This window comes from Natator depressus, chromosome 9 (assembly GCF_965152275.1).
Source record: "Natator depressus isolate rNatDep1 chromosome 9, rNatDep2.hap1, whole genome shotgun sequence".
Classification (NCBI taxonomy): Eukaryota; Metazoa; Chordata; order Testudines; family Cheloniidae; genus Natator; species Natator depressus.
In genome coordinates, this window is record NC_134242.1 from 6,746,033 (window position 1) to 6,754,753 (window position 8,721).

Here is an 8,721-nt window from a genome sequence, read left to right on the forward strand (position 1 = left end):
CAACCGCCACAAATAGTGGAGACAGGTGGACTATCTAAAATACCTTTCACCTGACATATGAGCTGGATTAGCTCCCTTGATTCCTGACTGTTTTCCTCTTCTGTGCCCCCACCTCCTTCCCCCCCCCCCCCCCAAGCCCGCAAACCAACTAAAAAGCCCAAGTGCTGGTGACAGATGCTGTATTGACAAGCCTAGGGCATGAAGTCGTCTCTGTAGTCTTTGAACATATCCCTTCCCCAGGCAGCAGCTGTGCTAGCTTTTCCGCACTGCCTAGCTAAAGGTGCCTCTTCTCTGCCAGGCGGGGAGGAGCGTGTGAGCTCCAGGCACGCTTGCCCCTTGGCCTCTGGGGGGGCCAAGTCAGATTTTTGTGATGTGCGTCCCCAGACAGAGTTCCAGGTAAAGTACTGCATGGCCACTGTTGTCGGTCATTGTGCAAACCCCCACCCCCAAGAAGACTGGCTGTGAACTGATGCCCTAGAGGTGAAAGGGCTCCACGGCCACGTTCTCAATCTCCTGAGCCTCCGTCTTTACCTGTTCTGCTGCTAGCTCACTTGTCACACCTGCCTTTTTGTGAGGAGGCAGGTTCAAATTGACTGTCTCGAAAGAGGCGTAGGTCTTCAGTAAGCAATGGCATGCTGGGATCATGTGGGTGAAATCAACGTGAATTGGCCTAGTTCGTGTTCTTTGCCTGTCTTACCCCCTGTGATATGCTGAAGGGGAGCAGCCTCAGTCTGCTGAAACTTCCTCACCATCAAGTTTTTACATTTTTTACGAGCTCTATGCAAAAATCTGAAAACCCTGTTGGACGCTCAGGCCTTATTTTCACGGCTGTGTGCAGTGCCTTTGTTTAGTAGAGAAACAAGGGAAAGCTGCACCTTGCCTTGAGTAAAGAATGAATTCTTACTTCTGTGCACTACGGTCAGAGAGATGGGGGTGGAGCTCAGAGGAAAACAAGCTACTTTGCCCTAGTCACTTATGTTTGAGTGTGGACCATGTGCTGTACAGAGAGAGACACAATCCCTGCTCTGAGGGCTTGGTCTGAGACAAACCTTGATCAATTAAATCCAGTGCCTGGGGGAGATGCACAGCTCTGCAGCAGCTTGGTAATTGAGCTTGGAGGGAAGGCTTGGAAGTCATTCCAGGAGCAACGGGACAGCGTGGCCACAGACAGCAGGGGAAGGATACAGGAGGAGCAGAGGAAGGCGGGTGGGAACGCCCAGTGACTGCAATGGACACTGCAGCCTGGAGTTGAGTTGTGTAGGAGTTTGGACAAGCAGCTGAACGTGGTAATGGATGTTGACTGACAGAATGAAGGGCTTTCGATGCCGGGGGGGGAGGGGGTAGGGCTCTAGCTTCTCTTGATGAAACGCCACAAGAGGGAAGTAGAAGTGGAGAGGTGGATTTGTGCTATGCAATAAGTGATGTGAAAGCCAATCAGTTGGGCTCGCCTGCTCTGTGCTAGCCTATGCCAGCAGCCTCTGCTAACACCCAGCTTGCCCCAGTCGTGCCTCGCAGGTGTGGGGATAGCATCATGCCATGGTCACATCAGGCTGCTGCCGCTGTACTTCACTTCAGGATCGCAGCAGGCTGGTGGTCATGCTGTTAACGAGAACTCCCATTTGCCTCCTGGACCTGCGAGATTGTTTGCCTCAGCCGGAGAGACAAAGTGGAGGGAGCTCCCTTCTTCGGTGCTTTACTGTGTTGCTTCGTATTCTGCACTTCCCCTTTCATTGGTGCTTGTTTGCTATGGAGCTGAGCACGGAGCCAGACTGGACTCGTGTTGCACTAACAGGCTGCTGTATCTCTGAGCTGCGCCTCCTGCCAGCTCATGTCTATTGGCACCTCTGCCGTGGCTCACAGCAGACCAGATAACGTCAGACATTTCTGGGACAGGGCAGAGCGATAGTGGATGCTGGTTTTTTCTTTGTCTTCTGACTGCTTGAAACCTGTTCCTCTTCCCTTTCCTCTACCTGTCCAGAAGAACAGATCCCACGATAGCCCAGTCTTCTGTCAAGCTCAGTAAGAATAACACTCCGCTCCACTGATAGGTCCTTCTGCATTTAGACCTGGGCTCTGATCCTACACCTGCCTCTGCACTGACTGAAATGCAGGGGTCTGCCCCTTTGAAGCCAGTTGCAGGCTTGGGGGCTTGCTCCTCAGGCTGATACCCACGTGACAGTACTGGGCTGCTTGGGATCTCCAGTTACCTATCAGATACTCTCAACGGGAGGCTATGGCGGTTCAGAATGCCAGTGGGAAAGTAGAGCTCCCAGCAAGATCCAGCCCCAGTATTTTATGCTTCCATCTGCCCTGCAGGGTGAATTCTAGTGAATAACTTTCGGTTCCTGTTGGGTGAAGAAAATACACAAACCCTATATCTTTAAAATTCCACCTGCCCTCTGGGAAAGATGTGTGGAGCGTTTGAAACAAATGGGAAGCCACTTTTATTCTCTGCAGGGCTGCCAGAAGTGTAAGGGGCCAGGGCTGTAGTGATGCTGCCTTTGTAGAGATGTGGGGATGGAGGGGACCTCAAAGGTCATCTCATCCAGCCCCCCATGCTGAGACGGACCAAGTAAACCTAGATCATCCTTCAGAGGTGTTTGTTTAACTTATTTGTAAAAACCTCCAATGACAGGGATTCCACAACCTCCCTCGCTAACCTGTGTTTAACTATCCTTGTAGTTAGAAAGTTTTTCCTAATATCTAACCTAACTCTCCCTTGCTGCAGATTAAGGCCATTGCTTCTTGTCCTACCTTCAGTGGGTGTGGAGAGCAGGTGATCATAGTCCCCTTTATAGCAGCCCTTCCCATATCTGGAGACTCTTATCAGGGCCCCCCTCAGTCTTTTCTCAAGACTAAACATGCCCAGCTTTTTTTAACCTTTCCTCACCGGCCAGGTTTTCTAAACCTTTGATCCTTTGTGTTGCTCTCCTCTGCCCTCTCTCCAGTTTGTTCACATCTTTCTTAAAAGTGTGGTGCCCCAAACTAGACACAGCACTCCAGCTGATACCTCACCAGTGCCAGGTGGAGTGTAACAATTACCTCCTGTATCTTACACAGGGCACTCTTGTTAATATTCCCCAGAATGGTATTAGCCTTTTTCACAACAGCGTCATATTGTTGGCTCATATTCAATTTGTGATCCACTCTAACTCCCAGATCTTTTCCAGCAGCCCTACCACCTAGCCAGCTATTGCACAAGTACAAAATGGGGATTTGATTTTTCATCGCTAAGTGGCGTACTTGGCACTTGTCTTCATTGAATTTCATCTTGTTAATTTCAGACCAGTTCTCCAGTTTGTCAAGGTCATTTTGAATTCTAATCCTGTCCTCCAACGTGCTGCTTCACACAACGCATAGTCAACCTGTGGAACTCATTGCCGTGCGATGTTGTGAAGGCCAAACATATAACTGGGTCAGAAAAGAATTAGATGAGGTCATGAAGGATAGCTCCATTAATGGCTATTAGCCAAGATGGTCAGGGATTCAACCTCCTGCTCTGGCTGTCCCTAAACTTCTGACTGCAAGGAGATAGGACTGGATGACTGGGGATGGATCACCCAGTAATTGCCCTGTTCTGTTCATTCCCCCGAAGCATCTGGCTACTGTCGGAAGACAGGGTACTGGACTAGCTGGACCATTGGTCTGACCCAGTATGGTCATTCTTATGTTCTTGCAACCTCTCCCAACTTGGTATCATCTGCAGATTTTATAAGCATACTCTCCACTTTGTAATCCAAGTTGTTAATGAAAATGGTGAATGATACCTGACCCAGGACCCACTAAATACGTTCTTCCAGTTGGACAGTGAACCAGTGATGACCACTCTTTGAGTAGGGTTTTTCAACCAGTCGTGTACCCAGTAAATCTGTCAAAGAAGGAAATTAGGTTGGTTTGGCATGATTTTTTCTTGACAAATCTATGTTGGGTAGGCCTTGTCACCCTATTATTCTCCAGGTGGTTACAAATTGATTATTGAATAAATTTATTCCAGTGTGTCTCCAGGTATTGAAGTTAGGATGACTGAGCTATAATTCCTTGGGTCCTCTTTGTTCCCCTTTTTAAAGATAGGTCCTATGTTTGCCCTTCTCCAGTCCTCTGGGCCCTCATCTGTCCTCCATTAAAAAGATCATTAATGCTCCCGAGATGGCTTCAGTAAGTTCCTTACGTATCCATGGTGAATTTCATCAGCCTCTGCCAACTTGAATACATCCAACTTATCTAAACATTCTTTTAACGTGTTATTTCCCTATTCTGACTTGTTCTTCCCCCCTTGTTGTTCATAGTCATTGTGTTAAGCATCTGGTTATAATTTAACCTTTTTCATGAAGACTGCACCAAAATAGGCATTAAACATCGCAACCTTCTTGGTGTCATCCATTATTAGGTCTCTTTCCTCTCTAAATAGTGGACCTACACTTTCCTTTTGTCTTCCAGCTCTCCTGAACTATCTTAGATAGATAGTTATATAAAAATATGTGGTGAAGGGATGCTGTGATGTTAAACTTACCCTAACAATTAGGTTCTGTAAAAATCAGTTTGGATAAAAACTGAGTTGTATAGAAATGCCTCTGAGTTTTCCTCCCAGGGGAAAGTTTGTCTTTTAAAAGACAAAGGGAAGCATTTTAGTGCTGTTTATCACCATAGTATCTGAGCCCGTCACAAACATTCCTTCAACCTCACAACACCCTTGCAATGCAGAGAAATGATACCCTATTTATTTTGTAGATGGGGAGACTGAGGCAAGGAGAGGTTAAGTCGTCGCCCAGCAAGTCAGTGGCAGATCCAGGAAGCCAGACCTCCTGAGGCCCAGTCCCAGTCCCGTAGGAAGCCTCCCCTACAGCATTTCCACCCAAACCCTGTGCAGCATTGAGCTAATGTGTGAGAACCAGAGAGTGAAAGTGACTAGCTTATTTTTGTCCCGTCTGAGAGAAAGTACCCAACAGCTCCATGAAAGCGAAATTAGATTTTTAAATGATCTCACTTCTTATTTGTAACCTTGACTGGGTGCCCTGTATTTTTAAAATATGATTTTTAACCTGACAGCTTGGCTGGCTTTTTCAGCTGAGTTTTTAGAAATACCTGTCACTGTTTTGCTCTTTCAGCTCAATGGCTGGGTCGGTGTCTCTCTCAGGGACGGTTGACATTTTGCTGATATTTCATCAGACTTGGACCTACCATGGGGAATATAATTAAAGTGAGAAAGAAATAAAGGTATTTGAAAGAGGATTTTGCCCTCCAATCTGATTGGTTACACCTAGCATGGTGACAGTGCCCTCATTTCTGACTGGTGAACCAGCCAATCTTCCATGTAACTAACTAATGAACAGATTTCCCAGGAAAGTCATCAGTCACTGTATTAGAGCAACTAGTTCCTCCACTCCAAACTTCCAGGCAAACACCCTTTATTGCTTCACAACACAGAATGAGGAAGCTGCCCTGATGTATTTGCTGTGGCCTGCATGAGAGAGGGAGAACTGGGACCACAGCTTTTCCAGGTCAGGAAGAAAGAAAGAAAGAAACATCCACTGCAGTGATGAATGAACAAGTTCCACAGAAGTGCTGGTTTGTAATGAGATGCCATAAGAGCTCTTGACAGGTCTCAAAGGTATTGCTCAATGCAAAGCTCGAAAGAGTCTGCCGATCACCCTGTACCAGCTCGATCCATCCAGGGATTTCCTAGAGTATGGTGGGAGGTTTGATTAATTAAAGCCAGTTCTTCACATACTCGACCCCCAGCAGCTCCTAGCATGACACCTATTGGGTGTTCAGAAGATCTGACTTCTTTTGGAAATCTGGTCCTTTAATGCCTGTGAGCGTTGGAAGCTCCTCCAAAGTCCTGCTATAAAATGAACCTTGGATAAGTGCATCCTAATTCCACCAGTGCTCCTTTTCCCTTGAGTAGCAGCTGCGACTTCAGTTCTGATTTCCATCAGGGTAATGGGGCGTCTGATAGGCTCAGCCCTCAAGCAGGCTCGCAGGAGCGGTGATTCACAATCTCAGGGTCACTCAATGCCATTTTAGCAACTGCTGGAGTAACCCCCTTCCCAGAGGGTCATCTGCCAGCGGCAATGCTGTACTTAATATCACAATCAGTAGCATTAAACACCCATCCCTTTGCCAGCAGACCAAGGCTAAGCCGCAGAGCATCTCCCTGGAAGCTGGTCTACATGGGGTGAGGAGGGAGGGGAAATCCCCTGGTTTAAAGGACTGAAAATCAAGAAGTTTGTATTTATCCTGTGGGGAAAACAGAGCTGAAGTTGCAAGTGGGGGGAGTTCAGCTCTCTACAGGAACAAGGAGGGTCTCATGGCTAAGGCATGGGACGTTTCCAGCTCTGCTACAAACCTGCTCTGTCTTGGTGGGGCAAGTCACTTAACATTTCTGTGCCTCAAGTTCCCTGGATAACATCAGCCGCAGACGGGGGTTATGAGGCAGTGCTGTTTGTAAAGCGCTCTGATCTACATGAAGGCAAGTTTCCATTAGAGGGGTGAAGGTTTGTCATTAATGTAATTGGGGAGGATGTGTTAGTTTTCTCTTTTTTTCCCATCCCCTAAAGCTTTTAAGCTTTTTCCAGGCAGTGCCTTCCTCCCATCGGTCATCTCCTCCTCCTCCACTGATGCGAGTGACAAGTGGTCTGTTGTGGGAATGTAGGCCTGGAGCATTATGGGTCATATGCTGGGTTAATTATTGTGGGGGCAGAAAAAAGGCGATATCAAAGGGATGCCACCTAATGATTTTCCTATTAGCTCCGTCCGCAGACCGCAAGAGCCACTGCAGAGGTGTCATTTACCAAGGCAGCTTGCAACTGATTAGCCTGGATTTTCAGTTCTTCTCCAGAGAACATGGGCTTTCGGCGCAAGCCCTAACCTCCTAAATTAGAATACCAGGGTTTGAAGGGACCTCAGGAAGTCATCTAGTCTAACCCCCTGCTCAAAGCAGGGCCAATCCCCAATTTTTGCCCCAGATCCCAAATGGCCCCCTCAAGGATTGAACTCACAACCCTGGGTTTAGCAGGCCACTGCTCAAACCAATGAGCTAAAAATTGCCTCATGCGGGCATCTACCTGGCCAGGTGAGCCGCTGACTGACAGGGCCTGGATTCAGTCCCCTTTTATTTTCCACTCGTGTTTATGGCGAGAGAAGGATCCCTCTGAAAACCTCTCCACGGTCCCTTCCCTTCGCCTTGTCTGCTTCCCCCCTGAGCCCTGGAGAAACTGGAGGGGGCTGATGTGCTGCTGCCCTTAGGAGCCCTCCTGCTGTTGATACATAGGGTGGGAGGGGCTTTGTGCTTTTCCAAGTGGCAAATTCTCTCCTTGCTGCTCTGGGTTCTTCTTTCTCTCTGCTGGTTTGGGACCTGGTGTCATCTGATCTGGGCTTTGTCACTGTACAGCAGTGAGCAACCTGGGCAAGTGGCTGGGAACAGCAGGGAACAGAAAGTACCTGGGAGAGGGCCTGGTGCAGAGACTTGATTGGCTGGGCGGGAGAGGAAGGATGGAGTGGGATGCCCAAACCTTTCCTCCCCTTGCGCTAGGAGCGGGGCAGCTACTCGTTGGGCCCCGGCTGCAGCAAATGTGCATTTGCAGTCATCCTCTAACGAGGCTTGCAGAGGCTCTAGGTCCCACATACTCCATTTTCACAGGGGCAGCCTGACTGCTCAGCCTGAGAGAGCGCGGCGGGGGTCGCTGGGCACTGCCCCTATGTGTTAAAGAAAAGGGCAGCTGCAGGTCCTGCTGTGGGATGCTGGGTCTGCATGGGGGCACGGAGAGCCCTTGCACACCCACTGTCTGTCACACCTTGGACTCAGCGTTAATAAAGTTTGTTGCATTCTAGTGGCAGGGGCCATTCATTGGCCTTGTGTGAGCAAGACCAATCTACTTTCTCTGTGGAGGCCCTTGGCTCATCTCAAGCTGGGAGCAGACCCCCGCGTGGGTGGTCTCCCTGCACTATGCTGTAAGCTGGACCACATGTTCTTCCACCTGAGCCCAGCCCCTACAGTAAAATCGTGGGGTTGCTCCTTTCCAGCATCCCTGACAAAGCTCTGGCTGCAGATCATGAGGGCATCAGTGACAGCAGGGTAACATGCTGGCTGCCCACTCAAGGTGGCTGGTTGCCCAGGATGCTGCTAACTACAGTTTGTGGGCAGGGACACTGGGGGGACCCTTAATACTAACCCCCCCATGCCCCTCCAGACACACTTCCCCTAGCTCTGCCTAGCACCACCCTTCCCTGAGCCCACCTTTGACCAGTCTGTCTCCAATCCCTGGGCCATTTTGAGCAGGAGTCCCAGCCTCTCGCCCTTTCATTGCCTGCCTCCTTTTGCTTGTCCCTGGGACACCCCTGCTTGGCGGGAGGGGGAGCCAGAAGCAAGCCCTGGATGAGCCTGAAGCCTTGAGATCAGGAATTGTGATTGCCCTGGGCATAGCCAAATCCAATGTGGTTCGAGGCCATGGGTGAGTGAAGCCCTCAGGCCTGCTGTGCGGTAACCCTGTGGCAGCGCTGGCAGCTGGGCGGATGGGCTCTTTCTCTTCGTTCCCTTAATTGGATGCGTCATTTGTCTCGCTGCATTTTCCTCCCACTGAGCCCCTGTCAGGGAGACCTAATTGGGGCCTTCTCAGATGCTCACTGTGCGCTAATGAGCCGTCTGTGCTTCAGAGACTGACCACTCGGTGTTGCCTGCTGCCTGCCTGCCAGGCAGGGGAAAGTGAGTTAGGAGAAGGAGCC